This window comes from Calliopsis andreniformis, unplaced genomic scaffold (assembly GCF_051401765.1).
Source record: "Calliopsis andreniformis isolate RMS-2024a unplaced genomic scaffold, iyCalAndr_principal scaffold0472, whole genome shotgun sequence".
In the NCBI taxonomy this organism is placed as follows: Eukaryota; Metazoa; Arthropoda; class Insecta; order Hymenoptera; family Andrenidae; genus Calliopsis; species Calliopsis andreniformis.
In genome coordinates this window covers 35,001-42,500 of record NW_027480881.1, presented here as the reverse complement: position 1 = coordinate 42,500, position 7,500 = coordinate 35,001, and the positions used below count along the sequence as shown (strand labels likewise).

Sequence of the window (7,500 nt, the reverse complement as noted above, 5' to 3'; positions counted from 1 at the left end):
CCGGATATAAAATTTCTGATAGCGATATGCGTTGCGATGCACAATTTTCGTGTGGAATATCGGGGCCCTTTGTTTCCCAGAGGTCTTTATATAATTTTTTCACCTCTTCAGCAGCGGGGGGCATCCTAGGAGGATCAATAAATGATGGGTCGCCTTTATAAACTATATCGGCTAATTTTTTTGGGCACTCTTTATACAATTCCTGACAGCGAGCGTACCTGAACTTTTTACGTCTATTACTGTTCGTTTTATTTTTATTGTTGTTGCATGCTCTACTATTGTTACTTTTATTGTTACTTTTATTGTTATTTTTATTGTTATTTTTATTGTTATTATTATGGTTGTTGTTATTGTTATAGCTTATATTGTTTTTGTTGATATTTCTATTGCTGTTATTGGTATATTTTCCGTTAGTATTTTTACCTGTTGCCTGATTTTTATCTATTTTATTCGTAATGTTTCTTTGTAGGAACTCTAATAGGTTTTCTGACACAAAGGTATCTATTTCTGCTTTTAAGACGTCTATGTTATTCTTGTTTTTAATCCATATCGCGCGTAAAGTATTATATATTTCTCTTATTTGGTCTGGAATTTTAGTAATATTTTCTTCATTTTCAATCGCCTCTGTGATTTTTATCTTCCACTCAATATCTTCACACTCCTGCATGCTTTCATCGGAACCCTGACGAACAGTTTCCGCTATTGTTGCACTATTGGCTTGCTCAAATGACTCTATATAATCATGTGCGTCTTCAAATTCGTCTTCCGATGAGTCTTGCATAATGTCGGCATTTAAAAGCACGTCAGTATTCGCATGCATTGGCCTATTCCTAATTTCCTTTTTACGCAGATCTGATCTTTTATCGCTAATTTGTTTTAGGGACTTGCCAGTTAGAAATTTTTGGATCTCTTTATTTGGATGTTTGTATGAGCTGAATTGAGCATCCAATTGCATCAACAGTTCAGTTTCCTGTGATGACCATATTCCCTTAGCGGATCTGCCATCTGTAGCGCCGGTTGGATCCGTAACGCTTTTATGTGATTCCTTTCGTTTTTTATTGCGCAGGGCCGGATGTTCGTGGCGTTCATGCGTAGATAGGCCTCTTATTGAGTCGAATGATTTGGAGCATAGTTCGCATTGGAAAGCTTTCTGTTCCTGATTATTAGCATCAACTTTACATTTTGGTATATGGCACCTTACGCCGTGGAGCTTTTCAAAAGGCTTCTCACATTTAGCGCATATCCAGCTCACGGGTTTTCCTAAATGATGCTCTTTCAGATGTTTGTCCAGATCCGAGGCGCCGAGAAATATATAATTCAGTCCATGCTTATTACAGAACGGGCAAGCAACATCTTCCTGCAAGAAAGGGATAATAAATATAGGGATATAGTCGCGTTCCGTTGGAATTGCCAGGTCGTCTAAGTTTGTCCCCTCCAAAGCGGATGTATCCGCCACAGCAGTTCCGGGACAAGAATCTGCTGTGTCCGAGGCTTTATCCGTATTGATTTCCAAGTCCATAATTGTAAAATTGTATATTAAATCCGAGGACGGCACAAACAGATCCAAAAGTGTGAGTAGTCATGTCCGTTGGTGAGTAAGCCGGTTCGACATCAGGTAGCATTCCAGCGTCTACGACGTGATACTATTCTAGTGATTGTATCCTAGTCTTCACAACCGAAGTTGTTGTCGGCGTGCCGATGGTTTGGTTTAGGGTGTAATTCCAATCTTCCCTTGACTTTCGTCAAGGTGTAACCTAGGGACCGTCTGCCACCTCACGCAAGCGTGAGGGCCCAGCGGGACCGCGAGGAGGTCGTCCCTGTTAGGGTGGGAGAGGCTTAAGGGCCACTAGGACCTATATTACGCATCACCACCCCCTGCAGCTATGGCTCTCCTGCCCATCGCACTAGCGCTTCGTGCGACGGACAAGAGAGTCATAGTTACTCCCGCCGTTTACCCGCGCTTTTTTGAATTTCTTCACGTTGACATTCAGAGCACTGGGCAGAAATCACATTGCGTCAACACCCGCGGGGGCCATCGCAATGCTTTGTTTTAATTAGACAGTCGGATTCCCCTGGTCCGTGCCAGTTCTGAGCCGAGCGTTGAATGGCGGCCGAAGAAACGACACGCGACGGCTGAACCGACGCGGAAGCCTCGCAGCAAGGAAGATCCGCGGGAGGCCAAGGCACGGGACCGAGTTCGGATCCCAGGACGTCGACCGAAGTCTAAGACCCTTCACCTCGCCCAGGCCCGGCACGTCAGCCAGACCCGCTTCCCGACCAAGCCCGACACGCCCCGCTCCTCAGAGCCAATCCTTATTCCGAAGTTACGGATCCAATTTGCCGACTTCCCTTACCTACATTAATCTATCGACTAGAGGCTCTTGACCTTGGAGACCTGCTGCGGATATGGGTACGAACCGGCGCGAGACCTCCCGTGGCCCTCTCCTGGATTTTCAAGGTCCGAGGGGAATATCCAGACACCGCAGCAACTGCGGTGCTCTTCGCGTTCCGAACCCTATCTCCTTGCTAGAAGTTTCCAGGGAACTCGAACGCTTATACAGAAAAGAAAACTCTTCCCAGATCTCCCGACGGCTTCTCCAGGTCATTTTGGGTTACCCCGACGAACACTCAATGAGGGCCCGGATGTTAAACGGTTCCGCTGCCGGGTTCCGGAATAGCAACCGGATTCCCTTTCGCCCAACGTGTGTGTGTCTCTTTTTTTTATCTTTCAATTTATCTCTTTGTATAATAATATGTTTGCAGACATTGATTTTAGGACACCACATTTGCATAGGATTTCTCTTAGGGCTTAGGATCGACTGACTCGTGTGCAACGGCTGTTCACACGAAACCCTTCTCCACGTCAGTCCTCCAGGGTCTCGCTAGAGTATTTGCTACTACCACCAAGATCTGCACCGACGGCGGCTCCAGGCAGGCTCACGCCCAGACCCTTCTGCGCACACCGCCGCGACCCTCCTACTCGTCAGGGCTTCATGGAGGACGGTCACCAGTAATGGCACCGTCCCTCCCCACTTGCCGCTGACGGCAGAGTATAGGCGCGACGCTTCAGCGCCATCCATTTTCAGGGCTAGTTGCTTCGGCAGGTGAGTTGTTACACACTCCTTAGCGGATTCCGACTTCCATGGCCACCGTCCTGCTGTCTTAAGCAACCAACGCCTTTCATGGTATCCCATAAACGTCGACTTAGGCGCCTTAACTCTGCGTTTGGTTCATCCCACAGCGCCAGTTCTGCTTACCAAAATTGGCCCACTTGGCACTCTAATCCGAAATCTCGTGGCTTCAATGAACCAAGCAAGCCAGAGATCTCACCCATTTAAAGTTTGAGAATAGGTTGAGGTCGTTTCGGCCCCAAGGCCTCTAATCATTCGCTTTACCAGATGAGACTCGACGCGTCCCCGAAGGAACGGAGGAGTGAGTGCCAGCTATCCTGAGGGAAACTTCGGAGGGAACCAGCTACTAGATGGTTCGATTAGTCTTTCGCCCCTATACCTAGTTCCAGCGATCGATTTGCACGTCAGAATCGCTACGGACCTCCATCAGGGTTTCCCCTGACTTCGTCCTGACCAGGCATAGTTCACCATCTTTCGGGTACCAACGTGTACGCTCTAGGTGCGCCTCTTCTCGCAATGAGAACGAGACGCCCCGGGAGTGCGGAGCACTATGCAGCGCCCATCCTCCCTCGGCCGACGCAAAGGACGACCTTCACTTTCATTTCGCCTTTAGGTTTACTCATCCCAATGACTCGCGCACATGTTAGGCTCCTTGGTCCGTGTTTCAAGACGGGTCCTGAGAGTACCCAAAGCAATAGCGCCGCCGACAGGTAATTCAAAGCTTGGCCAGTCCGAGGGCTCCGCCGGCTAACAGCTGGCCAGGCCCGTGAACGGGAAAGACGTCCGTACCACAGGGCAAACAAAGCTGACCGAGCTTGCGGCGGGCCTGACGCACCGTTCGAATGAGAAGACTGGTTGCGGCCCGATACCATCTGGGGGAACACCGTCGCGCAGCCGGTCGGGTCACCGAGGGTCCGTCGCGCACGCACAAGGCGACGCAACGGTCTAACCGCCCGGGCCGTAGACCGACACGCAACGGGTCGCGACGTCCTACTAGGGGAGAAGTGCACGTCTACGTAGCCGGAACGTTCGCCGTTGGCCGTAACATCCGTGCGCCCTCCTTGCGGAAAAGCGACGGACACCCCTTTCGGGGTTTCGCGCACCAACGGGAGCCAGCATTTGTCGACGATGAATCTCCCCTTTCGAACTTTTGGGTTTCTCAGGTTTACCCCTGAACGGTTTCACGTACTCTTGAACTCTCTCTTCAAAGTTCTTTTCAACTTTCCCTCACGGTACTTGTTCGCTATCGGTCTCGTGGTAGTATTTAGCCTTAGATGGAGTTTACCACCCACTTAGGGCTGCATTCTCAAGCAACCCGACTCTAAGGAGAGACCCTCCCGAGACGCGCACCGGTCGCTACGGGCCTGGCACCCTCTATGGGTAAATGGCCCCATTCAAGATGGACTTGGACGCGATGCAACGTCACGGGATAAACGGATCCTCCCGAACACTACATTTCCCTGCGGCAGTACCGCGGGATTCAGTGCTGGGCTCTTTCCTGTTCGCTCGCCGCTACTAAGGAAATCCTTGTTAGTTTCTTTTCCTCCGCTTAGTAATATGCTTAAATTCAGCGGGTAATCTCGCCTACTCTGAGGTCGTCGTATACGTGTTAAATATATCACACACGTAGAGTGATATATTTTATATATGTGTAAAAATGACGAAAGAAGCTGTGGCGTAATCCTCGTACAACGGGGGCACACAACCGAGAGAAGCGGACCAGGCAGAGTGTGTGAACGAATGTTACGAGAAATGGGAAATGAGAGAGAGACTTGAGATCATGTTCGATGCGTCGTCCCAACTTCGCCGTGTGCCTTCGGAATATGTTGTCGTAACGCAACAGCAGCGTTTCCAAAGGTAAGGAAGCTCCTCGTAATTCGCCAGAAGTGATCAGCGGAAAGTAAGTCACATCGTCCTTAATGCGCCACACCAAAGCATCTTCGCGTCTCGTTTAATTCGATCTAAAGGAGAGAGACTCTCGCCAGGCGACTGCCGGTATGGTTTAACGCCCGTCCGCTTGCTTTTTGTATAGCTTTCGTGGACTGGACGACCGGACTTGACGCGCGGTCTCTCTCGGCGATCGACTAACGCGAAGACATGGGGCGACCGGACGCTGCTACCTTTCCACCTCCTCCTTCTAGGAGAGAAGTCATCCCTATGTGATGAGTCATATATATGGCGGCTGTGTAAGCCTCGCCAAAGAGGATTCAGGATACAGAAACAAGTTGTAGTACAACACAACACATTCACGGAGCCACAAACGACTCGACCGAAACGTGGCCGGGGAAGATGCATCCCGGAACTTCATCGTTTCGACGAATGAGTGCCTCCTTTTCGCGTTGTTCCTGCAACAAGACGATCCCTCTAGAATCCCTGGGGCTCTGTTTCTCGTCATACATTTCTTCACCACACTACACGGGTGGGGTATACGCGATCTCGTGTTCATGCTCACTCGCACACCCTTTCATTGTCCTTCTCTGTAGTCTCACGACAAACTCTCTTGTGTGTCGTTGCGGGTTACGCACGCCTCTTTCTTACACGCATCATTTCAGACTACGTCGGGAGCGCGGATGAAAACTCGCACGAAAAGCGAACGCTGTCTGTTAACAATCACGAGGGTATTTGGCGAGACACGGAGGCTGGTCGATGATCGTACGTCCGCGCGCTTGCGTCCGGAGCGGTGCACATACACACACGGGCGGTCGACAAATTAAGCGACTCACGACGCCGTGTGAAAATTAGCACTCACGCAAGTCCGGAACGACAAAGCAACGACGATGACGACGATGTCTCCAGTCATCTGCCGCGTACACACAACCTTCTTCCCTCCATGACGTCTAGAGCGTATTCTCGCTTGTTTTCGTGCGACCGCGGCAAACGCCGACGAACGGTCCAACAATCGCTCGTACGTGACACCGAGATGCCAACGTAAGCAGTCTTAAGGTTACGTGAACGACCCTCAGCCAGGCGTGGTCCAGGAATTGTATCCGTGGACCGCAATGTGCGTTCGAAATGTCGATGTTCATGTGTCCTGCAGTTCACACGTTGACGCGCAATTAGCTGCGTTCTTCATCGACCCACGAGCCAAGTGATCCACCGTTCAGGGTTGTATTTTAATATTCTGTGTTCATGTATATATATATATCATACTCGTATATAGTTCTCGGGTTCGGAAGAATCCGAGACCCGCGCCTCCAACTAGCACACGGTCGATGGAGGTTCGGGCGTCGCGACACTTCGTCCGAACGAACGAAAGTGACGACACAGGGGTCTCTGGGATGCGGTTCCGCACGGAGACCGCCACGCAATTGCGAACGGTTCCCGTAACGGCCAGGCGTAGAGTACATTTAAAAACCTAGGATCAACCTGGAGAGTACGATGGAGCCGACGGGGATACCCCGATCAAGTGAACCACGTACATCCACGGTGTTCTCCTCTGAAACGACACCCCCCATTTTATTGTCGCAGCGCCCTGCACGTACGTATTCCCCTCCTGATTTGGATAGCCGATTAGAACGGACTTCGCAGCCGGCTTCGATCGGTCTTTCTCATCCCCTTAAATTCACACACAAATTCCATTATTCTTGGGAGTCAGACTCACGAAAGTCGAAGCTGTTAACAGCCGGTCCACAGTTGTTGTTCACACGGCAGGAATACGTACCCTACGGCCGCACATCGACGCGGGATACGTGTCGCGTCCTAGGTTACCCGGGCCCTCTCTTTCTCAAGAGAGGGTCCACATCCGCTGGACGGTTCGGAGAGAACAACGAGGTAAAGAGACGAAGAAACACCGGGAGCGGGATGCGAATGGGAAAACGTTTGCTTTCGCACTCGTGCGCTCATATCGGTTATTCTCCTTAACCTCTTCTTCGCTCGCTTTTCATTATTCCCACCGAAAATAGGAGAAACGGGCGCAGCCTCGCGCAAGCAGCTGGCAAGCACGCTCTCTCTCCTCTCTCTGCCGCGCGAGTATGCACCGTATATATTAGCGGCGGGTGTGTGACCGAAACATCGCGCAGCGACGGGACCATGTCTTCCATAAGATATGAAAGACCCCGATATCATGCTGTGGCGACGGGGCTATCGGAGATGCACCTCACGCAAGCGCTATATATATCGACGCAATGCTTACGCGCCGAGGAGGGAACGATACATCCCAAACTGGCGGGCTCTTTGTAAACGCTGGGACAAAGCCTCACGCAGGCAGTCGAGAAGGAACAGTTTCGCTCCATCGAAGATGCCGCGCGTACGTACAACGGCGGGTGCGACGAAGCATCGCGCAACGACGGGACAATGTCCTCCATGCGAAATTGCATGCAAGACCCCGATCATGTTGCCCGATGACATCGGTGATCGACACCTCACGCTA

General features: G+C 50.7%; 1 non-coding gene and 1 pseudogene across 1 annotated transcript; both read right to left on the bottom strand.

Annotated features, from left to right (window-relative positions):
• LOC143188010 (large subunit ribosomal RNA) overlaps positions 1-4,729 on the bottom strand; it is an 8,578-nt pseudogene extending 3,849 nt beyond the window's left edge.
• A 1,355-nt stretch (positions 4,730-6,084) lies between these two features.
• On the bottom strand, positions 6,085-6,239 carry LOC143188009 (5.8S ribosomal RNA). The gene has a single exon (XR_013003430.1). It is a non-coding gene; the product is annotated as a 5.8S ribosomal RNA (ribosomal RNA).
• Between the last annotated feature and the right edge of the window lie 1,261 nt (positions 6,240-7,500).